This window comes from Eurosta solidaginis, chromosome 1 (genome assembly GCF_040869045.1).
Source record: "Eurosta solidaginis isolate ZX-2024a chromosome 1, ASM4086904v1, whole genome shotgun sequence".
Taxonomy (NCBI): Eukaryota; Metazoa; Arthropoda; class Insecta; order Diptera; family Tephritidae; genus Eurosta; species Eurosta solidaginis.
The window spans coordinates 46,987,080-47,014,597 of record NC_090319.1 but is presented as its reverse complement, the minus strand read 5'-3'; the positions used below and the strand labels follow the sequence as shown (position 1 = coordinate 47,014,597).

The 27,518-nt window shown below is 39.1% G+C and overlaps 1 protein-coding gene across 1 annotated transcript in view; it reads right to left on the bottom strand.

Annotated features, from left to right (window-relative positions):
* The window catches only part of dpr4 (defective proboscis extension response 4), a 222,029-nt gene extending 196,769 nt beyond the window's left edge, over window positions 1–25,260 (bottom strand). The window contains exon 1 of the mRNA XM_067759262.1: window positions 24,210–25,260. The gene's annotated coding sequence lies outside the window, so the exon portion shown is untranslated. The remainder of the gene's footprint in view (window positions 1–24,209) is intronic.
* Window positions 25,261–27,518: the final 2,258 nt, after the last annotated feature.

Sequence of the window (27,518 nt, the reverse complement as noted above, 5' to 3'; positions counted from 1 at the left end):
TCATTCTGCCCAATAATAATGCTCCCTGCGATTTATCTATTCTCCCAGTAAACAGGCATTTTTCATATTTTAGATTCTGACAAAATAAAAAAAATGTGTGTATCTGCTTGCTTCTCCCTCCTCCATTCCTCCCCCCCCCCCCTCTTCCTTCGCCTATCCAATTCCCATTCCTATCTCTTATTTTATTGTTTCTCCTTCACAAACTATCGCTTTTAGTTTAGCTCTTTCTTTCTCTCTCACTATATTTCCTAACAACCGTCCCGTATTAAAAACTTCACTTACACATTACTTTGATACCCATACTGTAAAAATATACTGATCCACTTTTTTGTCCATATATCAGAGATGAGGTAGCATATGGAACTAAATTTACCAGCAGATTTTGCATTCGAGTTTCTTAAAATGATTAACGCAAAGCTGCTTAAATAATACATTTTAAACAAATTGCTCGAACCTCGGTTCACTTGCCGGAAAATAAAAATGTCCCAAATATTGAGCTTGTCGAAGAGGAACTGCTGCAATTCTTAGCAAATCGAAATAAGTAGGGGTTTTTTCAAATAACGCGTCTACTCTGATCCTCCTCTCAGAAAGGAAAATTTCTCAAATATTAAACAATTCAAAGAGTTACCCCAGTACCAAGTTTTAAGGAAATTGCATCATAATTTTTGTTTTTTTTTTTTTTTTTGTTTTTTTAGAATATGTCGGTCGCTGGCTCCATTTTGGGAAGGATAGGAAGAAAAGTTGAACAAATTGTTTTAAAATAAAGCATCCTCAAGCCTCGTTAAATCCACATATAACATTTCATCAAGTCATCTAGGAGGAGTTCAATCACAAACACTCGTACGCAAAAAATATATAATATATAAAGATGAATTTTTATTTTATTTTATTAAGTCCGATTATACTTCCGATTTTTTTTCTTGTGATTGTTGGTGTTTTGTCGGCCTATTGATTTCGAATGAAGCTCGAGGTCTTATCATAAATTTTTTGATCATTATTATTATTATGATATATTTTTTTTTATTGATATTAGAGAAAAATTACAAAGTTTACAAATGGCTATGGTTACTAGGACATGTTTCTATATTTCACTTCTTCATCAGCTAGCTCTTCGGGAGCTGAGTATTGAACTCAAAATCTCTAATATTCATACTTTATACTAGTGTAACGGCAGATGGCTTTATCCAATCAGCCATATGAATTCTCCGCTGCTCGCTTTGCAATTGGTCTCTAAGTGATGCCTTTTTTGTTACTATTCCTTTATTCATCATTTAGATATATGTGACTCCCGGGCAAAGCAACATCAAAAAAAATTTTAGAAATAAGGTTATTCAATTAGAAGAAAATTTTTCTAAGCGGGGTCGCCCCTCGGCATTGACTGGCAAGCGCTCCGAGGGTATTTCTGCCATGAAAAGCTCTCAGTGAAAACTCATCTGCCTTGCAGATGCCGTTCGGAATCGGCATAAAACATGTAGTTCCCGTCCGGCCAATTTGTAGGGAAAATCAAGAGGAGCACGACGCAAATAGGAAGAGAAGCTCGGCCTTAGATCTCTTCGAAGGTTATCGCGCCTTACATTTATTTTTTTTTTTTTTTTTATGAACAGTCATGTCCAATAGGCAAAGCACAAACCAGTTTCTGACCGATATTTTGGCGCCATCGAAAAAAATGCTATACAAAAATCTGAGGATGCTTCACCAGCGACCAAAGTGGCATCGAAAGAAGCAAAGGATTCATCATCTTTCATTTGTGCTCTTCTTTATCTACATTTTTAGTACACTTCTAAGCAAGTTAGGTCTAGTTTTCACCACGTGAAAGAGCGTCTCAAAAACTATCGAAACCAGAAAAAAAGTGGAAAAATTTGTTTTGAGTCATAAGCCATCTTTTCATAGACCGGGTCACATATACTAATTATATATGCTTTTTAATCCTAATTGTGTGGAATAATTATAGGCACGCCCTAAGAGCTTAGTAACATTGGGTTTATAGCATTGCTTTTATTAGCAGTACTTCCGCTGTTCAATATTTTTTATCTGTATCTGAGCATGACTCGCTAGTAACTAAATACAGATAATGGTATATTTTTTCCCAATTAAACAAATATTGAACTAGAATAGAGTAAGGAAAAAGTTTAGCACAACTACCATATCACTTTTATAGATTTGTCTTGAGATTTTCAGAACCAATTGCCAACTGATTTTCAGAATGTTGCGTAGTCTGCCGAAAAAATAAAGTGATTATTGGGCTCCACTTATCGGATCTTTTTTTTCACTAATTGTATTGCATCGGAGTCCTAACTACATACGAAGTATAACATTGATAGCTAGATGGATGGTTAGGCAAGGTTGAACTGGCCGGTTTGAGAGGACCGCATATAGACTGAATGAGTCATTAGTGTTACCGGAATAGTATTTAATGAATATACTGAAAAACTCGACCACAAGTCAGGACTTATATAATAAAATAACTCCATTCTCTTGACAAACACAAAAAGCTTTCTAGGACCTATCTCGTTTGCGGAGACCCCCAGAAATGTCAATAAACGGGTTTTTATACCTTTGGACCCTTGCCATTTTCAGTTTCTCTCCAGATCTTATAAGAAGAGATTTAGACCTTTACAACGATATGTATATTAACTAGAAAAATATAACACAACTGTTGAAAATTTCCCAGTGAACTAATTTTTTTTTTTTTATTTTTTTTTAACAATTGTTTTTTTTTTTTTTGTTTTTTTGTTGAACCTTGAATGATTTATTTTTTTTTTTTTTGTAACACTGTGTAGCTTATCAAAAACTTATCCTATTCCACAATTTTCGAAATATCTAGATCCGTGCAAGACTTAGCGAAACTTTTTTTTTAAGTTGAAAAACTGTGATTGAGCCCCTCTGAGTTATGTGTAAGTTTTCAAGTTTAAAGCCTAAAGGAAATTTCTTGAAATTTAAATACTAGGCTTTGTGGTATCTTAAGAAATTTCTTAATATCTCGATTCGGGTACCACGTATCAAACATTTTTCTCTAACTTAATATATTGTTAACTACGAATTAAGTATTAAGATTAAAAAATATCATCCATAGTTCCTGCGGTCAAGTCCCGGGCAAAACAAAATCCAAAAATTTAGAATAAAGTTCATTCGATTAGGAAAAAAGTTTTTTTAAGGCAGGTTGAACCTCGGCAGTGGTTTTGGTAAGTACTCCAAGTGTGTTTCTGAAATGAAAACGTATCTGCCTTAAAGCTGCACTCTTTGAAGGCATCATACGAGTACACAGAGAGCACAATGCAAATTGGATGAGAAACATGGTTATAATCTTCTCTGAGATAAGGTAAAAGCTGATATGAAACTAAACTAAAGAAAAGTCATAATAAATAAGAAATGTAATAAGTAAGTTTTTTAAATATTTGGTAAGCAAGATAGGCTCATACTGCTTTACAAAAATATTTTGTAATTGATATTAGAGAAGAATTACAATAAAAAAAAGCCTGTAGTTTGAAAAATAAACAAAAATATAAAAAAAAATCCGGAATTTCCCAGCTTTCGAAATTGTGGGAGTATTTTATGGCTCGCTCAAAAGAACTTGTATAGTGACATTTGATTTTTTAGTAGCGCATTTTGAGAAATGCTTTCGCTGAGTAAGAAGTATGAATGTTGGAAACTTCGAGTTCAAAACTCAGCTTCCAAAATTGTAGGAATATTTTAAGGCTCGTTCAACAGAACTTTATTAGTGACATTTGATTATTTATTAGCGAATTTTTAGCAATGCTTCCATTGTTTACTATTAAAAGAAGTAAAAGCTTTAATTTTTTGTCTCAGTTTTGTTTGCATTAATTTAGTTATAATAATTACGGCAAGACGGAGTACCCAACATATTACTACGCATAAATATGTATACGCTTAAGTGCATTCCTAGTCGCAGCTATATTTAAACTGTGCAATGTTTGTATCTACAACTTTACTTTCTATTGCTTTGATACTTGTCGTAGTTAACTTTTGCTTATGCAAATATTCACACGCACTTGGCATTGCAATGAGTGAACGTTACATAAACTGCTTAAAGATCTATAATAGATACCAAAGCAAATAAATACTTTTTCAACAATCATCTGTAAAACTGTCAGAATGCCTGCTCAAGAACACATCTTATTAAAAGACAGTTCCAGGCTTCAGAAAACTATCAAAGTACGCTCTTGCCCCAAAACTTGGGAGGGTATGCAAAGTAACAATGATTAGCATAACGGTAGCTTAAAAACTACCCCGGCAGCAGCATTGCATTCCATTCTACACATCCCACATTAAGGCCTCGGATAGCTTCGGTGCAGGCCTTAAGCCACAGTATAGCGCTGGAGGGTTGATGACAGGGAGCAGACATGGCTAACATACTAAGCACGAGCATATGGATTGTTCCAAAATGATGGAAGTCTTCGGGCCTACTGTTTACTGGGTCAATTTAGAAATAATTATATCCTACAGACTGCTACATTACTGCAGCGTATTTCAGGCGGAAATTATAGCCGTGAATAAAAGAGCAGAATTTCTGGTGGAATTGTGCTTAAACTGCAGTCGCGTCAATATATATAGATAGTGAGACTGAGATTAGGGCAATAATCTTACACAGTACTACATTAAGAAGTATTCTGGAATGCAAAGAAGCATTGAAAAAATTTCGCTCAGGCCGGATACATCTTTACTGGTTTCCCGGTCATAAAGGGATAGAAGGTAACGAAAAGGCCGATGAGTTGGCAAAGGAGGCTACGTCACTCGCTGAATCGACAATAGACGACCCAATTCATATGGGAGAAATCAAAAGGAGACAAGAGTTGCATATCCATCAAGCAGTAAGGGAGTGGACAAAAGCGCGGAGCTGTAAAATTTCTAAGATCATGTACAAAACCTACGATATTAGACTCACAAAGTGAAGAGAGAAGACTTAAGACACTCGACACTGCCTTCTGGCGTCACATGCTTATAAGTTAGGCTTCGTCAGTAACAGCAAGCGCAGGAAGTGTAAGCTCCAGGAAAAAAACGGTTGAGCACATTCTGTGTTCGTTTCCTGCGCTCTCCAGGTTAAGGCTACAGCTGTTAGGGGCCGCAGGGTTGCCAGATCTCGAGGCAGCAATTAAGCTGGGTCCTTGAAAACTGCTAGTATTTGCCAAGAGGACGGAGTTATTCTATAAAATTTGTCCTGGCAACTGCTTGGGGTTCTCCGTGTGGTCGTCTAACAAAATCTGCTAACACTGTGGACACATTCATTCTACGTGAGGTATTTATTGACCGGCCAATTCATTCTAACCTAACGCTCTTGCTTCGATAAAGATTTATTTCAAAAAATACTTATCCCTCTAAAAGCTCAGGAGCTCATGTATTTGAAGAGTTTAGAGGAGTGATAGTTCTACTGATTTATCATTTACATATCTGTCACTAAAAGTTTTCAAATAAAGTGAAAGTTAGTCATTCACTACGTAATATAAATTCATATCAAGAAAGAATAAACAAAAGCTGTCATATGTTGCCCGAGGAAGTAGAAGTTTTATTACTACACACCCAAACACGTTTCTTCTCTCTTCACTTTATTAAATACAACGTGGACGACAAATGCTTCTAAGTACCAAAAATTCGTTCGAGGAAAAAAATCGGCTGACCTGCTGAAGAAAATTGGGAGCGACTACCGAAAAGAAAATAACGCCCTGACCAAATTTTCGGAAGACTCAACTCTCAAAAAAACTTAAGTAACAATCACTCATTCATCCGTTCATCTTTCCGTCAACCTTTCCCTCCGAAAGCTGATTGTGAAATGGTTTTTGCAAAAATTTTCTTTATTGGATCTATATCCGGAAAAGACCAATCAACACTTCCCATAAACTTCGGAGAGTGTGTTAATCTCTACAAAAACAACAACAATATATAAAATTTGACATACTTCTTCTTTCAAACAATAATATGGATTTTTGCTTAAAATGCCACGCCGCCTTTCCAGCAGTTTTCTTATGTTAGCCATAATGTTCGCAATTATCACCACATCTTCGGCATATGCCATGTTGTTAATGAAGGGATAAGAACCCTTCTTGGGCCACTCAGCGGGTGTCGACCTCCAGAATCAGGTCAAACACGTAACCATGGTATATCAAGATCTTGCATGAGATCATCCATTACTAGGGTGTAGTAAAACTCCCCCTTTGGGACACTTCCGCATGGTATTGCCCTGAACTGCGCTGTTGCCCATTAGGGCTTCATCAATTATCTTGCGAAGTATGGTGTCTATCCACCTTTTGTTTGGCATCTGAAACTTTCTTCTCTGCAGTGGTGTGCAATCATTTCTGTATTATAAAAAAGTTTTCGAGCAAGTCATAGTTAAATTTACGACGTAGCTGCTATCAAGTTCATTGAAAAAGCTGTACAAGTTAAGCCCCATTATCGCAAAGCTTTATTTAAATTGACATTTTAGGTGATAGTGTTTGATTAATGACTACTTGTTGACATCAGTGGGTGGTGCGGCACAACTTTCCACTTCAATATCACAAAGAGCAGTCATAGAATTAAGTTAAGGTAAAAAAATTGTATCCTAAGTATCTTTTAACATATGTATCTAAGTAGTTATACATATGGGGTATTCCATCCCATTTCGACAAATTTTGAACCCGACCCCTTTAGAATTGGCTGAAAGTTTTTCTTCTTTTTCTAGCTTACGAAAGACGTTTTTAGAAGTTTTTCAAATTTTTCATCCATTTCATCATTGTTTTTAAATGTAATTTTCGGAAAAAATTCAAAAAAATTTTTAAAGTTTTTTTTTTTGTAATTTTTCAGGTTTTCGAGATTTTTCGAATTTCGCCCTTTTTTCTCATAAAAAACTTCAATCAATTCTGCAATCATCCCCACTAATCCCGGAGTGGAGAATTTTTTTTTTTGAAAAAAAAAAACTTTAAATTTTTTTTGTATTTTTTCCGAAAAGTACATTTAATCCATATTTTAAAAAAAAAAGATCCCAAACGGTCAATTTTTGAAAAAGTTATAGCATTTTGAAAACAAAAACGGTGTTTTTTTTAAAAATTCATAACTTTTTTTGAGTTGGATGAAAAAATTTGAAAACTTCTGAAAAACGTCTTTCGTAAGCTAGAAAACGAAGAAAAACTTTCAGCCAATTCTAAAGAGGTCGGGTTCAAAATTGGTCGAAATGGGATGGAATACCCCATATGTAAGCTGATAAGTGTATGTATGTATATATAACAACATGTTATATTAATATAAGACATAAATGTAAGTTTAAGTCACGAAGGTCATTAAACTAATAACAAGGAAAAAGTTGATGGGTTCAACGTAATGAAGCGACCACAAATTCACACGTGGATATTGTGTAACTAAATGTTTACTTGTGCATACATCTAAAAATCTTGTTGACAGTATATAGACAATGTTAGTGAGATTTCATGTGTAGTAGTGATTAATATTAGTTTGATGCCTTAATTATACGCTTAATGAAGCCCACAATTACAACCATATATGAATAAATGTGATCAAGGCGTGTAAATTTCATTAAATTTTCGAAGTTTTCAAGTGACATTAGACGATTCGTGAAGTAAAATCGAATGTGTGTTTTTATGCTAAAAGAGTGGTTCTTTAATAAAGTTTTTTGTCTTAATAAATTGTTCTGTGGAAATCTTACACCTAACAAGTAATATATTGTGGCGAAAATTAGCATCACTATGTTGTTAATAAATAATCATAACAACAACATCAGCAATCAGCCAAAATTACATAGAAGGCGATGAAGAATATATCACCTACACTTATGTAGTGGTCAGCTAAGAGCGGTTCCCAAGGCAGTCGGTTCTATGTACCGGAGCGACTCGGGATTTTTCCCGACCAAGGACTGTCATTTCAGTGTGACCTCATCTAATTTGTTTCGTCCCTCCCACAAATTGTCATCCTCTCAGCAGCTCCTTGCAGCAGGACTGCTCCATAATCTCTTACTCCGGGAAGGCATCGAATTCAATCCGGGTCCGTCTCCTGGCCCCGGTCCCGAGAAATGGTTTTGCTGCATCTGCCGGAAAATAATCTCTTTAGGACGGTCATACACTGTTCAGTGTGTCTCGTGCAAGGGATGGTTGCATCGGACAGTTTGTTCTGGGCTTGATCCCAAAACCCGACGTACACGTATCTTTTATAAATCTTTTGTGGCTCCTTGCTGTTCACGCCAAAGGGCGTCCCGTAGTCTACGCCTAAGTGCCGCTCACTACCTTCCAGCAGACCCGCTGCTCAGCAAGCCACAACAAATACCCGCTGCTGCTCGCGCCCCAATCGACCGGGACAATGTCTTAGAACGTCAAGGCCTATCTATCCGGTCAGGCGATGCAAACCTAGAAATCATCAACATCTACATCCCTCCTGCCACCTGTTGCCCCAGTGGATACCGCCCTAATATCAGGGCCTTACTCACTGGCAACAATCGCATTATCTTAGACGATTTCAATGCCCATCATGATCTATGGCATTCAAACTTGCGGGCGGACAGTAGGGGTGAGATGTTGGCGGATCAAATAGAAGAAACGACGTTCTGCACAATAAACGGAGACGCCCCCACACGTATGGCTGGAAGCTGTCACAACTCGCCAGATATCTCAATCGTGAGCGCAGAACTCGTAAACTGCGCCAACTGGTAGCCGATGGTAACATTGGCATCCGACCACCTGCCCATACTTATTTCGCTTGAGCGTACCGGCGACTTCATCGTCACTGAAAAACGCACTTTCATAAACTTCAAAAAAGGAAAGTGGGAAGAATATAAATCCTTTACAGACAACCGCTTTGCTGCCCTCCCTATCCCGGGGAGCGTGCCTTCCGTAAGGTCATTGAATCCGCCTCGGCACATTTCATTCCCGCCGAGATAATTCCCGAAATCTGGCCCCACTTCCCGGCGGAGGCCGCAAACTTAGCGAGAGAACGTGACCTTATAAGACAGCTTGATCCAGGCAACCCCCAAATAAGGGATATAAACCAACGCATCAGATTGCTTGTGGATGAACACAAGCGGACGAAATGGGAGGAGCACCTAAGAGGTTGTAACCTCTCTACCGGTGTGGATAAACTTTGGTCCACCGTAAAGTCCCTATCGAATCCGACTAAGCACAAAGACAAAGTTTCCATCGCCTTTGGCGACAAAGTGCTGTCGGACGCGAAAAAATGCGCGAGCGCTTTCTGCCGACAATATATAATGCATCCTACGGTCGACAAAGATAGACGGAGAGCCAATAGGCACGCACATAAACACAAATTCAGCGCATCACAAATCACCACCACCGCTAAAGAGGTTGAGGACGCCATTGGTCGTGCTAAACCATCCAAAGCAGTGGGCCCAGACGGCATAGCCATGCCGATGCTTAAAAGCCTAGGAAAAGAGGGTTTCAAATATTTAGCGCATGTCTTCAACCTGTCTCTTTCCACCTTTGTCATACCTGAGAAATGGAAAATGCCCAAGGTGGTCCCGCTACTAAAGCCTGGGAAACCAGCTAACATAGGTGGGTCGTATCGTCCGACATCTTTCCTATCGCCAGTGGCAAAGACGCTTGAAGCCATTTTGCTCCCTTATTTCCAAGCAAATTTGCAGCTAGCCCCTCATCAGCATGGCTTTAGAAAACTCCATAGCACTACCACCGCTCTAAATGCCATTAAAACCCAGATAAATTGCGGTTTAAATCAATACCCCCACCATAGAACAGTACTCGTAGCGCTAGACCTTGATACGGTCAACCACGGTCGCTACTGCAAGACCTGGAAGGGTCTACCCTTCCTCCATGTCTTAAAAGGTGGACCGCAAATTGTCTGGGTGGTCGGCAGGCATCGGTGCAATTTAGAAACGAAACATCAAAACCAAGGAGAATTAAACAAGGGGTGCCACAGGATCGTGTCCTATCCCCACTTTTGTTTAATTTCTACATATCTAAGCTACCTCCACCACCGGAAGGAGTCACAACCGTTTCCTACGTCGATGACTGCACAATAATGGCCACAGGCCCAGGCCCAAAGGTCGATGCGCTATGCAATAAAATAAGCGGCTACCTTCCTGATCTCTCCAGTTTTTTCGCCTCGCGAAACCTGGCATTATCACCGACTAAATCATCCGCGACCTTATTTACCACAGGGACGTCCCAAATGTCGACCATTTTGAACATCCTCGTCGATGGCACTACGCTACCGACTGCCTTCTCCCCAAAATCTTGGAAGTGACGTTTGATCAGGATCTACATTTTGGTGAGCACGCAGCCGCAATTGTTCCGAGAATTCAGAGCCGTAACAAAATCCTCAAATCCCTCGCTGGCAGTACTTGGGGAAAAGATAAAGAAACGCTCATGACTACATACAAAGCAATTAGCCAGCCGATTACGTGCTACGCGTCACCCATATGGTCGCCAAGCCTAAAAATCACCCACTGGAAGAAACTACAGGCCTGCCAAAATACTGCTCTCAGAATCGCCACGGGCTGTCTTCTTATGTCCTCAGAACACCATCTGCATAATGAGGCGAGAATACTCCCCATCTGGGAGAGAAATGAGATGCTGACCAAACAGTTCCTGCTGAATACCCAGAAATCTGGGCATCCCAACAGACATCTGATTGATGAACCAGCACCACCTAAGGGCTTAAGAAGTCATCTCCGTAAGCATTTTGAGGAAATACGGCACCTGAGAACCCAGCCGTATGAAGCGAAAAAACACAAGCAGGTCCTTGGTGAACTCCATAAACAGGCGTCGGACCTTTATGCCGGGAATTGCCCGGTGAATCCAGTACTTAACGAAAATTATTCAAAACTCGCGGAAGAGGAACGCATACTCCCCAGGGAAACGCGTGTCACTCTTGCTCAACTTCGTTCTGGATACTGTAATAAGTTAAACTCTTACCTATCCAGAATCAACCCCGACATACAAAATGTATGCCCCGCTTGCAATGTGTCCCCACATGACCCCAACCATCTCTTCAATTATAATGTGGAACCAACGCCTCTAAGACCCCTTTTCTTATGGTCCACCCCTGTTGAAATGGCAAGTTTCCTTGGACTCCCGTTAGAGGATATTGATGACAATTTGTGATCGGTCGCGGCTATTAGGTGGGGCGAGCATTGCTACAACAACAACAACAAGTGGAAGTTGATACTCACACATACACACGCATATGGCTAGTAGAAAAGCATCAACTACAAATATACATGTATATAGCTGGTAACCAAGCAAGAGATACAACTGTTCTCGAACATATTTTCGCAAAATTACTAGACCTTAGGAGAAATGGGTGAACGAGAAAACCCAGAGTATAATCAGTTTGATTTCAACACGCTATTTGTTGTGAAGTGAAGTATAATTCTGAAGTACTCCCAAAGTAATCCAAATAAAGTCCAGTTTGAAATACTGTATATTGGAGTTATTTATTCGACAGTTCAGCGATTCGAACGTTAGCAGGATATGCATAGTAACCAGGATTTTCCAAAATTCCTTAGAATATGAAATCGATGTACATATTGAGCGATCTGTTTTTAAAGGTCTTAACCCAGGAGACGGATGTGTGTAAATGTAATCACATTACATTACCAATCAAATTTTTCAGTAATTATAAAAATATATCAATTTCTTTTCCCCTCAGAAAGGAATTAATTACATTTCAATTGCTCAGAAAAAGATGCCAAAAGTAATCCAATTTTTTTGAGGCTCAAGTACTGTATATTTGGAATTGTAAAAAAGCACTTTGCGCAAATGTAATTTCTACACCCAATACATTCGAAAGGAATGGGACAGATTAGGCTGGTTGGTCAGTAAAGATCTCATATAGACTGAACGTGTCCATAGTGTTACCAGAATTTGTTTGTTATATAATAACTCCGACCTCTTGGTAAATACAGAAGTTTTCTAGGATATAGCTTAATTGCTGCCTCGAGATTTGGCAACTCTGCACTCCTGATAGCTGTAGACTTAACCCAACTCATCGGCCTTTTCACTATCTTCTATCTGTTTAAGACCTGAAATCCAGCACAGATGTATGGTCCGCCTTGAACAAATTTTATCAGTGTTTCTTTGCATTTCAGAACACTCCTTGATAACTTCATGTGTTAGATTATTGCTCTAATCGCCACCTGACTATCAGTTTATATAATTACGCGACTGCAGCTTAAGCACGTTTCCTCCAGAATTTCTGGTATTTTCTTCGCGGCTATAATTTTGGCCTGAAAGACGTTGCAGTAATTTGGTAGCTTATAAGATCTTCTGGATTGACACAGTAAACAGCAGGCCCGACTTCTGTCATTAATTTGGAATCATCCTTATACGCGTGCATAGTATGTTCTGCCATTTCTGCACCCTTACATCAATCCTCCGGCTCAATTGTGGCTCCAAGATACCTTTCGAAGCACATGATTGGGAACATATTGTCACGGATATTAGCATCACTAAGTTATCCCATCACTAAGGCGATGCTAAGGCCATGCCAAGCAGTTTCACATCAATAATTCAATCATTATGTACCTACATAACCGAATAAATAATTGCGTCTACACATATGTACGTATACGAGCATCGGAGCGGCAATGCACAAACACATGCATATATCTTATCTGAGTTGTCACAAGAGAGAGCAATAATTTGTGCACGTAGTTGTGGCTGGCGATTTTGTAGCCGAACTAACTAGTAACTTTTGGAAATCGAAGAGCCTAGAAGTATGCAGCGTAAACTATAAAAGCGGGGCAGGCGAGTAAGAAGTAATTCAGTTTGATTTGAGATTTGGATTAAGCGCTATCTAGCGAGCTATAGCAGTATTATTTTTAATAGTAGAGTTTCATTTGAGCTGTCAATCAGTTTGGTTATTAAGTAAGCTATTCGTTGCAAAGTAAAAGTGTTATTGTGAAGTACTTGAATAAAGGCCATTTTCCATTATTCAATATTGGAGTTAATTATTCAACAGTTTAGTGATTAGAACTTAGCAGAGGATTGCAAATAAGAGGATTTGCAGAAAATTCGTTACAATTGGTGTCAGAAGAGGAATTGTTGAATAAATTCCAGAGGACAACAAGGACATGGCAAAGTTCAGTGAATTAAAGATCCAGCAACTAAAGAAGGAGTTGGAGAACCGTGCATTGAATACAAGCGGCGTTAAACACGAACTTCAGGCACGGCTAAGAGAAGCAATGGAAGCAGAAGGAATTGATGTGGAAGAGTATGTCTTTCATCTTGATGGCGAGGAGACAACAAAAATTGAAGTGAAAAAGGAAACATCGCAGACGGTTACCAGCACAGACTTGAACATGATATTAGCTGCAATATCTGCACAAACATCGACAGTAGCATCAATGTCGTCACAAATGTCATCGCAACTGGAAGAGCAGAAGACATATATGGCATCACAACTGGAAGAACAGAAGACAAATATAACATCCCAACTGGAGTCACAGAAGACATATATGGCATCCCAACTGGAATCACAGGAGGCACGTATTTCAGAAATGACGTCGCAAGTGTCATCTCAACTGGAAGACCAAAAGACATATATGGCATCTCAATTGGAAGCACAAGAGGCCCGTATATCTGAAATGTCGGCAGAAATTTTGGAACAGGTGTCATCAAAACTGGAAGCGCAGGATGCAAAAATGGCTCAATTTCAGGCAGAAGTAGATGATTTAAAAGGTCGTATGGAGCAGTTACAACTAAATCGTCCAGCTGTTTCAGCGAGTAATCCAAAGGTAAAGACACCATCCTTTGACGGTTCTGTTCCTTTTCAGGTCTTTAAGCTACAGTTTGAGAAGACCTCAGCAGTGAACCAATGGAATGCTGAAGATAAAGTTGCAGCTCTGTTCGTGGCACTGAAAGGGCCTGCCGCGGAAATCTTACAGACCATCCCAGAGTACGAGCGGATCCATTACGAAACATTAATGAACGCTTTAGAGAGACGTTACGGAAGCGAGCATAGAAAACAGATATTCCAAATTGAGTTGCAAAACCGCTACCAAAAAGCAAATGAGACATTGCAGGAGTTTGCTTCAGATATTGAAAGATTGGCTCATCTTGCAAATGCGGACGCACCCGTGGAATACACTGAAAGGGTAAAAATCCAGAGCTTCATAAGTGGCATACGGGACGTGGAAACGAAGCGAGCTACATACGCAAGTCCAAAGCCAACATTCGCAGAAACGGTGTCAAAAGCTCTGATTCAGGAAACAGCGTCGCTTCTGTGTAAGCCAGTTTTCAAAGCACACCGTGTGGAAGCAGAAAGGCCAGAGTGGGTAGACGCAATACTGGAGGCGCTGAAAGGATCGCAAAAGCGGAGTGAAAAAGTTATCAAATGCTTCAAATGCGGGAAGTCCGGTCACATTGCACGTCATTGCGATCTTGGTCCTAATAGTTCCAACAATGTGGGTGGCCGTAAACGCAAAGATGGAGGAGATGAGCAAGAGCGAGTAAGAGGTAGAGATCGAGAGCTAGATCTAGCTATTGAATGCCCTGTGATATCTGTGTTGCAAATTGGTAGAAAATCGAGCAGTCTTACCGTCAGAGGGAATGTGGATAGCAAAGAATATGTACTGACTGTAGATACGGGTGCATCTCATTCATTGATCCGATCTGATTTGGTCAACAGGAAAGTAAAGCCATTACCTGGAGCAAGATTGCGTACGATTACTGGCGAGTATAACCAAGTCCAGGGAGAAGTGGTATGTGAGGTCTTAATTGGGGAGGTCATGGTTCTACACAAATTCGTTGTGGCAGAGATCGTTGATGAAGTCATATTGGGAGTGGACTTCTTGGTTGACCATGATGTCAGGATCGATATGCGGAGAAAAATTATGCGCTATAAGAATCAGGACATACCACTTAACTTTAGTTTGGAAAAAGGGTTCAGCAGTAATCGAGTACTGGTGGAAAAGACTCGACAAAGACCACGAAAGTCAAAGGCAAAAGTTGATAGATCGAATGGACCAAATAAATCAAAATCAAAAGTACCTGCGAGAGAAACACTGGCATTGACAAAATCTAAAAGACGCAGGAAAACGAAGCAACGAATTTCCGAGAAAGAATGCGAGTGTAGTTTCAAGCCGGAGCGCACTACTGTTGCGAAATGTGGGAACGATACCGATTATGCAAAGCAAATCCGTCCAGCGCAAGCTCTACGAAGTGGTTCATTGATCAAACAACAGAGTGTGAAGGAACGGCCCAGGGTAATGAGTAGTAAGATGAAACACTGGCATGACAAGAACTTTAATTCGGAAGGTTTCTTGGCGGGAGATTTGGTACTGTTAAACAACCCTCACCGGCGGAAAGGTGTTCCAGCCAAATTTCGGTGCTGTTGGGAAGGCCCGTACAAATTTGTGAAGAAGATCAGTGATACCATCTACCGCATACAAACCACTGGGAAACCACGGATTAGAAGAGTGGTACAGTTGGAGATGCTAGTGGCAGTTAGATCGGGAGATTTGTATGATCGGGACGATCAGACTTAGGTGGAGGGCAGTGTCACGGATATAAGCATCACTAAGTTATCCCATCACTAAGGCGATGCTAAGGCCATGCCAAGCAGTATTCACATCAATAATTCCATCATTATGTATCTACATAAACGAATAAATAATTACGTCTACACATATGTACGTATACGAGCATCGGAGCGGCAATGCACAAACACATGCATATATCTTATCTGAGTTGTCACAAGAGAGAGCAATAATTTGTGCACGTAGTTGTGGCTGGCGATTTTGTAGCCGAACTAACTAGTAACTTCTGGAAATCGAAGAGCCTAGAAGTATGCAGCGTAAACTATAAAAGCGGGGCAGGCGAGTAAGAAGTAATTCAGTTTGATTTGAGATTTGGATTAAGCGCTATCTAGCGAGCTATTGCATTATTATTTTGAATAGTAGAGTTTCATTTGAACTGTCAATCAGTTTGGTTATTAAGTAAGCTATTCGTTGCAAAGTAAAAGTGTTATTGTGAAGTACTTGAATAAAGGCCATTTTCCATTATACAATATTGGAGTTATTTATTCAACAGTTTAGTGATTCTAACTTAGCAGAGGATTGCAAATAAGAGGATTTGCAGAAAATTCGTTACAATATATTCCGTTTGCCGGATATTATACGGCGCTATACTGTTATGGCCAAAAAACCCGTGCTCTTATGCCTTAAGTCTTGTTGCAGTTGCAAACGCGATGTTTTTGGCCAAAGAGTCTGCAGGCGAAATATGCAGAATGGCGTGCAATATATTCCGCTTTAGCGGTTAACCCGACTCCCGATGCCCTAGCATGTACATCGCGAAGTGCCTGATTCATCATAGAGCTGATTGTTGTTGGGCATTTGCCGCTTATGATGACTGAAACGTCATCTGCATATGCCGTAAGCTTGATGGTTCTACAACGAACCGCCTAAGCAATTTGTTTATAACCAGCGTCCACAATATTGGTGATTAAACCTTATACTGCACCGTATCGCTCTTTATATATTGTGTTGCCTCACATAGATCCCTTTGCAATGTGATTATTCTGCAGCTTAACCTGGAGCAGATCAAATTTCTTAATTGGAGTTGAGACTGTCCATAATTGCTCTTTTTGAAACATTACTGAAAGCTCCGGCAATGTCAAGAAAAACACCTAGAACATATTTTTTGTATTCCAGGGCTTTCTCCTTATAGACAGCAAAGCAGTATCGACTGGTTTGTCTTAGGTTGTGCGGAAGAGAATAATTCTACGTATATATTTGGTTTTATATACACATCCATTAATATCTCTAAGGTTTTGAGCTGAAAAGTTGTAAAACCTATAAGCCTGTAGTCTTTGGGGCACAGACGGGTTTCTCGCTTTCAGTTTGAAGACTATTCGAGCCGTTCCCCAAGATTGCGGGACGCGGTCCAGATCTATGCAAACCTTAAAGATTATTCTTAACTATTCTATAACCGTTCCACTGATCATCTGCAGCAAAAGAAAAGCAGATGGAATTGGAAATGTAATTTATATTATTTTTTCAATTACATTACAAGGAATGCCAAAAGTTCTTTTGATTTTCCATTCCATACCTCGAAAGAAATGTGAATATAATTTAATAACTACAAGTAAATTCGTGTAAATAAACTTACTCCGGTCGATTTGAGTAACTTTCTGGATTTACTTTTCATTATTTTAGCAGATTTTTTTTTTGGGGGTGGTAACTGAGGGCATTTGTAAACAGCAGGGAGTATAAAATCATTATACTTCAATTTCCCAGGTAAGTATGGACATCCTCTACTCTCCTCTTTCATAGGTGGGTGCTATAAGAGTACAGCACGCCAGTCAATGAGAACGCTGTTGTGGAGTTTTTATTTTTATTACTGCTCCGCCTTTGAACATGAATAGAGCAGAGATAAGAACCATAGCAGGGTCGTTTGCGAATCACTTTGGAGTCATTTGAAGCATAGCTGCATTGGGTACTGAAAAATTAAAATTTTTTTATGAGAAATATTTGGAATTTCATGGGCATGATTACCAATCGATAACCCCTATTTACACCGAAGGTCGTTACCATACTCATATACAAATAGAAGTTATTGCATAAAAACCAATGCGAATAAGCCTTCGGAAAATTGAGTGGTTGGACCCCTTAGTAGGCTCAAATCTTACCAAAATGATCCCAAGTTAACTCCCAAGAGATTCCAAGCCAATACTGAAAGGACCTCTAATAGTCCCCAAAGTCGTATGGAAATTACTCAAAATTGGATTTGAAGTGGCTTTCGAATGAAAATCGTATGGAAGTGACCCCCAAATTATGACAAGAAGATCAAGAGAGAGTCTTCAACATCATTCAGAAATTTTTCTGAAGGGATCCCCAAATGACCTATATAATATAATGCTGAATTGACGCCAAAGCCTTTCCCCACATAGCCCCAAAATATCAGTCAAAATAATCCTGAGGTGAACCCGAAATGACACCAAAACAATCCGCAACATCATTCTAAAATAACCCTTATGTGAAATAACGCCAAAAGGACACTGAAATTACTACGAATTGGCAACGATGTGAATCGGAAATAACTACGAATGCCCAATGTCACACACAGAAATATCAGCTATGCAACTTTTGACAGGGCAAAAATGAGTTGCCTAAATGCGCATATGCCGGCGCTGCATTTAAGTGCAGCCCTACAACATTCGGAAGAATATTTCCGAGCGATTCGAAATCAAGCTAGGCTTAGGACGAAATGACTCCTCTCATGCGACTTTATTAACCTAATTCCAGAGAAGATACTAAAAAAGCAGCGAATATCTGTTCGGATATATGGGAAGAAGTCATGGATGTTACCAATATAAGAAGATGCTCGTATTATAGAAAAATTTGCTTTTGTACCAAGGAAGTGTAGGGCGAAATTAACGCAAAAGATGTAACTCAACTTGGCTCTGCTTTTTGTTGGTACCTAAAGAAAGTAATGATAATTACATGTAGTATAACCACATATATACAGTCAAAATTTGAATCGAAATTATATCTTATACTAGAAGACCCGGCAGACGTTGTCCTGCCATAAATTTGGCCTATCTGCATACATTTTAATAAGCTCTTTCCGTCTGACTCTGCCCTCCCCCCTCTTCACTTTTTCCTAATCCTTTTATTCATTCCTCCCTCCTTCTTTTTCGCTTCATCTATCTCCATCTTCGTCTCATTCTATCTCCTTCTCAATCTCCTTCTCTATTTTCTCATCTCCCAATTTCTTCTCATTCTTCTGCATCCCTTATTACCTGTCCTAGAGGGTGGTATGTATTTTATTCAAGTCCCAGTCCCACTCCGAGTCTCAGTCCCCGTCCTAGTCCTAATCCCAGTCCCAGTCCGTCTCTGGATAATATATTACTCTGTACTAAAGAACTCATCAACAGCTTTCATTTGATATCCATATTGTATAAGCACTGTCTAGGCATTCACTGGCCCAGGTTTTGGCCTATATATCGAAACTCTAGTCACCCAGGGGTATGAAAATTACCCTCTACTAAAGCACTCATCAACAGCTTTCATTTGTTATCCATATTCTATAAACACATTCCAGGGGTACTCGGGTCCACGTTTCGGCCTATATCTCGAGATCCTGTACGTCGATCGCAACCAAACCTATGTAGTAACCACCGCATGAGGCTTACGCAACTGGTGTGAAAGCTTGAACAAAATCGACCGACTCATCTCTTCAAACACCGGCGACCAACTAACACACATTTTAGCCTTTCTTTCTATATAGATTTTTATTTTTCACACTTCACTATAATATTAAGACGAAATGAAGATTTTCGTTGCTTTTGAAATTCGGCTTAAAAATTGCACATGGAACAACTAAAGACTTTTCTGAATAAAAAAATGCCATAGTACCTCTAAATCGCGGGACCCCTCAGAAGCCCCGGGCCTGGGGCTAATCCCCCGCCCCCACCTTCTCGGCGGGCCTGGTGATGTGCTATACTTGATATCATTCCCTATAATATTTTCTTTGATAAGCACGTTGTTTAATTAAACATCAGCTAAATACACGGAAGTGTATCCGCACCAGCTGGAAATGTGAGTGCCGGTGCGTATACGTAACATTTTATTATTACGTATAAACAAATAGAAAAAATTTGCAATAAAATAATATTGCGACTATAAACTGAGATATAACCTATCCTATATTTCAAGTTAGATCGAACTATACACGAGCTGCACAACAAATTAAAAATCGGTTCATTAGTTTAGGAGGTCTGTCGGGAACAAACATAGTGACACGTTATTTTTTAAATATTAAGATAACGCTTAGTGTAAGCGAGTATTTAATTACTTTTGCAATTCTTTAAAATAATGGTACATTTCGTATTACTTTTTGGATTCGTTGTTTTTTTTTTATGCCTTTCATGAAGATGAAATGTTGTAGGTATTAATTTTGTCACGTATCTCAAAAATTGTAAGTTCGAAATCAGGGTGAAGAGCTGAGTTGAATTTAGCCATGTCCGTCTGTCTGTTTGTATGCAAACAATTCCAGCAATTTTTGAGATATCTTCATAAAATTTGGTGAGCGGGTATATTAGGTGTCCGATTTGATATTTGTCGGAACCAGCCGGATCGGACCACTGTAGCATATATCCTCCATACAACCGATTTTTCAGAAAAAGAGGATTTTTTGTTATATCCTCCCCCATTACCAGATTGAAGCTTCAATACGTATTATTGTCTGAAAAAAATTGGTGAGATCGGTCCTATATATATGCATATATTCCCTACATCCAATTGTTCAGATATGGAGCTTTTCGTAATTACTGCTTACGTATAGAGCATTCATTGTCCTCTGAAAGAATTGTGAAAAATATAGTATAGTATCCCATACAACCGATTGTTCAGATAATAAATTTTTCGTTATTACTGCCCCATTTTAACTGTCAGAAATCTTCAAATTTCACCAAATGCTTAGGTATATAGGATATATTATTGCCTGAAAAATTCATAGAAATCGGTCGTATATATGGTATGTATCTCATACAACCGATGTTCAGATAAGAAAAGTTTCGTAATTTAAGCCCCATTTTAACAGCTAGAACCATCAAATTTCACCAACTGCTTACGATTATTTGGATATTACGAACGGGATAAGATTATTTTTCAGCCCCATTCATGAAAGGTATGAAGTCTTCGGCATAGCCGAACACAGTCCCGTCCTTTCATGTTTTCAATTACAAACAACAATTTTTTTGTACTCGAGCCTCAAGAAAACGATGCTCCTTTTGATATTTTTTATCTGGCGAATTGAAATGTAATCAATTTCTTTGCTATGGAATGTACTTGTAATGGGGAACTGATGATAATTTAATTCCTAAAGTTGTTATTACTACCCCGCTCTGCTTCGATTCCACTAAGTGCTGTCAACCACAAATATGCTTCGAATTAAAATATACGTTAAGTTATTTTCCAATTAATTTAAGTATTATAGTCAACAAAAAAAACTTTGTTGGCGTTTGAATTAAGGTTTGTACGTGGTTTGCAAAAACTACTTTTTACGAGGTGAGGCCATTAAGTTTCGAAAATTTGTAAAAAAAAAATAAAAAATAAAAAAATTTAGTTTTAGGAAAAGTTTTAACATCGACCTTCAACAAAGGATTCTTCCTCTCATTCCACTTAATGATACCAACGTTTCTCTCACGATTGGAAGTACTCCTACGATTGATAATGCTACGAATTTAACCCGTTTAGCATCAGGGTTACAGCTTTTTGGACCTCCTATCCGCCGCCATGATGAGTGGAATTACATCGAAATAAAAATTAGTAAAACATCAAAAGAAAAATATTTAGTCGGTCATTGAGATATTAGTCAAACGGGGGACTGTTTATAAAAGGTATGTAAATTTTTCGAAAAGTATGCCTAGATATGAAAATTTAGGCGCTATTCAGTACATACTTTCCATCAGTCGATGATACGGGAAAATTGTGTCACAACGTCTGCACTCCAAATACGGGGCGAGCAGAGCACAAATCGGTGACAAATGCGATAAGCGATAAAAACTTTTGCTAAGTTCAAATCGCCAGATCCAGATGGGACATTATTGTGCTGTGTTGCGGATGGCAGGTGGAAATATTGGAGAATAACTTAAAATAATCTTTGAGGGTTGCATAAAATTAAACGAGGTCATGCAATCTTGGAGAACTGCTCGAGAAGTCTTCATACCGAAGGCAGAAAAAGCCATTCCTCTGCACCCAAAAGACTACTATAAGCCTATATGAATGAGGAGTTATACTCTTCAGTTCAACATGCTAACACCAAAGACAAAACAGTTGATATTGCATTGCGTAGGGTGGTCGAGCATATAGAGGAAGCGTTAGAATACCAGAAATATAAGCTAGGTATTTTTCTTGGCTATGCCAGGGTTTTTCAACAACGCTACCAAAAGAGAAATCATCGACAGTCTCAACTCGTTGGAAGTAATTTCGGCTTAAGCAAATTAAATCGGCTCCATGTTGCGCTACAGGATGATCACATTGCAATAGAGTCTCTGCCAGGCCACATATTCTGCAAACAAAGTAACGCCACAGGTTGATGAACTATCACCAACGCTGTGGACACTGGTCATTAAAAAACTACCTACGTGGATCTAGAGAGGACCAGGGAATCTCACAATGTATGCAAATGACGTTTCATTCATCCTAAACAACAGATGTCTATCAACAATCAGTTATCTGATGGATCAGGCAGGCTTGGACCAACGCGGAAAAAACTGATCCAGCATTAATAGGCGCAATGACATCCCAAGATATTTAAGGCCGAGCTTTTTTATCATTTTGTGTCTTGTCAATTTAAGTTTTTTCTACAAATTGACGGGACGGGACCTATGTACATGTATTTACGCCGACTCCGAACGGCATATGCTAGACAGTTCAGTTTTACCAGAGAAGATTTTCATGGCAGAAAACCACTCAAAGTATTTGCCAAATCACTGCCGAGTGCGACCCAGCATAGAAAGCTTTTTTCTATTTAAAAAACTTGTTTATGAAATTTTGATGTTACTTTTGCCAGCACGTGAACCCCGCATGGGTGTGGTAGGCGGAGCACGCTACAACCACACCACGGCGGTTGCTAATAATGATAGATCATTTAATTTTATCTAAAATAAAAATACTTTTATCTTGGCTTTCAATAGATGGTCTTTTTTACTTCGGACACCCTAGCCCTCTCACCAAGTTCTACTTTATCCCTGATAGGGGGGTGGGTCGAAGCTAAACGGATAGATCGTTGGAGGGAGGAGGTGGGGAGGCTCTTTTGTGATGGGTTAAATGTAAGCTGCAAGTTGAAGTTAGCTGATCACTACGTCGTCTTTCAAGCGGATGTTGCTCTTATTAAGGTTGCGGTGGCTAAAAAGCTATTCAGTACTGCTACGGATAGGATGGGTCGAAGCTGGACGGAAAGGTGGTTGGAGGGCTGATCACTATATCGTCATTCAAGCGGATGTTGTTGGTATTAAGGACGAGGTGGCTAAAAAGCTATTCAGTACTACTACGGTTAGCGAATTTAACATCAACTCTGATAAGCAAGCGGCTATCAAGGCCTGGAGTTCAACTTTAGTGCGATTACCTGACCACACTTGCAATTGCATCGAAATATTTTATGATTAAGATTATTTGGGTCCTTCCGGGCCATAGTGATATCTCAGGTAACTGTCAAGCGGATCTCTTAGCCCGCATCGGTACAATTGAACCGGGTGTGAAGTTGGCTGTATAGATTTCAATATTCCGCTGACCATATGTGATTTCCTTCTGCATAGATGAGCCTCGATCGAGCTCAGAAAAAGTTGGGCGAGCACCACCTCTTTCAGGATAGCACGATCCATTTCGCCAGAAGTAATTGGCAGGAGGTATGCCAAAATGGTTGCTTTCACTAAGGTTCATATATCAATTTTCATTGGGGTTTAGAAAGGCCACAATTCAATGAGAATTTATGCGATAAGTTTTAATATACTGGAAACCCCATTCTGCTGCAGCTGTATCGAGGCTGATGATGAGGTGTTTGAGGTTGGGATTGATATTATTACAAACTTTGTGGTTGCTACGCTACGACTCTCTAAGGAGCTATACATCACCGTTGTATTATGTGGTAGTAATACGGACCTTCATGTTGTACAAGTGAGCTTCCGCTACCAGGGCAGCTATAACCTAACCTAACCTAAGTCTTTTTATATTCAGCTAAGCAGAGCTCACAGAGTATATTAATTTTGTTTGCATAACGGTACCCCGTAACGGCATATACTTATCGAGATAGATATAGACTTCTATATATCAAAATGATCTGTGCGAAAAAAGAAATTAATTTAGCCATATCCGTCCGCCTGTCCGTACGTCTGTCCGTAAACACGATAACTTGAGTAAATTTTGAGGTATCTTAATGAAATTTGGTATGTAAGTTCTTGGGCACTCGTCTCAGATCGCTATTTAAATGAACGAAATGGGACTATAACCACGCCCACTTTTTCGATATCGAAAATTTCGAAAAACCGAAAAAGTGGGATAATTCATTGCCAAAGACAGATAAAGCAATGAAACTTGGTAGGCGGATTGACCTCATGACGCAAAATAGAAAATTGGTAAAATTTTGGATAATGAGCGTGGCACCTCTCACTTTTAAAAGAAGGCAATTTAAAAGTTTTCAAGCTGTGATTTGGCAGCTGAGTATGTAATGTTCGGTTACACCCGAACTTAGCCTGTCTTACTTGTTTTAGTTTATATAGATATAACATTTCCTTACTTTAATTATTCAAACGTTGTCTGAGCTGCAACGAATCCAACGTGTGCCGTTTAAAAACTCAAGAAAATATGTCATTAATCTGCCAGCTTGTAGTTCAAACACATGTTTTTTTTTTGTTATTGTTGCCTCCATTGCTTATAAAAAATTGCTGGTTGATTTTGATTTGGTTTTTGTAACCTTTCTTCACACATTCACTGCACATTTAATTGATTACTTTTTGTTGAACCGTAAATTTAGCTTTTCGTTTTCATGGAAAATGTTAGCTGTATGTATGTATGTATGTACGTATATATGTATATACAAATTTCTTGAGAACTTTTTATATATATCTTTATATATTGCTGTTTTCTCAACCTGTCATTAACAATTTTCCCGAATTGACATTTACTGTATGTGTGGTGGTTTCTTGCGTGTGCACATTAGAGTTCGATTCCTTTACGCCAGAGCACATACTCACAAATTCACATTAATGCCTAGAATCTGTTGTTATTTTCCTTTTTTTCTTACTTCTTCAAGCATCACTCTATTGTTTAGGTGTATATATTTAGCTATACGTATATACATATACATTTCACTATTTATGGCTATTCTACTTTAATAAATTACATTCACCATTTGACAGCCATTTACTGCAAGCACTCACTGATAAACAATTTGTCTGCTACACGTGCTACAGTGCAACAACAGAAAAGTGCCACTTAAAGGATAATAAATTCAACATTTTGTTTTGGCTTCTGCTTCATATTAAGCCTTGAGTTACCTTCACTAAGAATTCTGTATCCACATATTTTTGTGCCTCAGTATGCAAATTTTTTTTTTTTTTTTTTTTTTTTTTTTGTTCTGCAATTTATTTTAACATCAGATAATGGACTTTTTTATTTTGGAAACATAAATTTTTCAGTTATTTTTAATATTTTAACTGCTACACATTTTTGTGCATTTTTTATAAAATTTTGTTTTTTCCAACACAACTTTATTTAATATATTTTGTACCGTTAACTCATATATGATAACGTATACGCGCCGTCACTAATATAACATCCTTACGGAACGATTTTCAAGCTTAAACTGTTTTAATAAATGTCGCTTTGTTATGTTGTTTGCATACCCTCGACATAGACATATTAGGCAAAATGCAAGTTTACTTTTACTCTTAATGCCATTCATGAATTCGCCGCGAGTACAAACGAGTAATAGTACGATGAATGCCGAGAGATGCGCATGTTGTGTTGTTAACTTCGTCGGCGCCACGTGCCATCAATTAAGCAAAAATATGAACGCCGTTTTATTACTGTGAGAGTGAACAGCCTTAAAGTATGCTTTGGCTAGCAATTGCGACCTGAAAAATATTTGAAATAATACGGAGCACCGTTAGAGAGTTTGTATGTGTTTGTGAGTAGCAAGAAATTGATTGCATGAGAGCGGATGAACAGCAATCGGCTGCTGAGCAAAAAGAGAGCTGCTAAATGAACGAAAGTAAACATTTTGAAAATGCTTCACTCATAAAAGATGAGTGAACTCTCAATTGCTTAATATTTGTTGTGATACTTTCACATCTAAAGTTGTCTATAAAAATGAAGTTTTAAAAAGCTGTAACAGCAAAATATTCTTTTAATAGATTTGTCACACTTTCTACGCTTTGAGTGCGAAAAAATATTTTCAAAGTCAGTGAGATCACTAATCCGCTTTCACTTTATGCTATTAGGGAGGCTTTGATGGTTAGGTTAGATTAGAGTGGCCACCGGTGCGAACACTAGTGCTGCACTTAGGCCCAAAAACGTCACATTGTGATACCACGAGGATCGCTCCCCTACTCAAACCAACAGGTCGATTCAGCAAATGTCAGCTATTTCATTGGTTCCAACTTAGCCAGATTACAAATATCGTCTAAGAAGGGAGATATCTACCAGAGATTTCTTCCTCTTGCGCCAAAGAGCAGGACAATCGCACAGAAAATGCTTGACGGTTTCTATCTCTTCGACTTTGCAGCTCCTGCAGTAATCACTACAGGGAGCACCCAGCCGTTGTGCATGCTTCCCGATTGATATGTGGCCGGTTATAAGTCCAACCGCCAGAGATATCCCCCCCCCCTCCCCTTCCAAGAAGAAGGAGACTGCGTCTCGCATCCCATTCTGGCCACATGCGCTTGGTGTGGTAGGATGATTCGAGATTGCTCCATCTCACACCCGCTTCCCTAAGGAAAATCCCTTTCAAAGTGAGCTTACAGGTAGCGAGCGGTATGCGCAATCCCTTCCAGAACGACGAAAGCAGAACAAATGTGCCCTGTCTTGGGAGTTCGTCAGCTATCTCATTGCCCGGTATATTGGCGTATCTAGGCACCCATACCAGACTGAGGCAAGTTTGCCCAGCGATCTCGTTAAGAGATTTGCGGCACTTCTCTACTGTCCTGTCCACCCTAGCTGAGGTGCAAAGACACCGCTGCCCACCTTTGTATCAGGTTTGGAATTTTCAGTATATATCTGCAGCCTATCGCTCAGCAGTTTCGTAAGGATTGCTGGATAGTCCTTTCGTATCACACCATCTTTCTATGAATCGCAAGGCTTATGGCATGCGGTTGGATATATATGGTTCGTCGTAAATCCCAAGAAGCAGATTTTGTAAGTCATCTGCATACCATTGTTAAATTTATTGAATTTCAGTAACTAAAGGAGGTCACCTATGACAACTGAAAAAAAAAAATCCAGTACTTGGTGTCAATTCCGGAATAAACTGGTCTTCGTCGTCAAGTACTGGGAGTCACCCTCGATATTAATTACTCGGGAGTGAAAAAATAGCCTAGCCCGAAAAGAAAGCAATTGGCTTCTTTTGAGGGTTTTTTCACAAAGTATTACATTCGACCTATATAGCCATTGTACGCAAAAGATGAGGATATTTTATTCTAATTTTTTAGCTGGCACTAAGAAAAGCTACGAGTCTCAAAAGCTTCCAAAACAAGGAAGTTGTGCAGAGCTCTGAATTGGCGATGCTCGGATATTCACTCAAAGCTATCCTGCACGTGCCATTAATGGATTTTCTTGAAAAAATGGCAGCAGTGGTCATGCACTTGAGCACCTTTGTCCCAGTTTCTATACCATTACTCACTCATAATTGCAGTCCTGGAAACATATTTACTGGGAACTACTTAGTGTTCATGCTCACACGAAGAAAATTAGCCAAAAGGTAACATTTTATTCAGAGTGGCAACAATATGGACAATGATACCTCTAAGCTTACTGAAAAGGTGAGGATAGACCTTGGACTAAATATCTACCTTCGTATGCTTTCCCGACCATTGAAACCTATATCCAG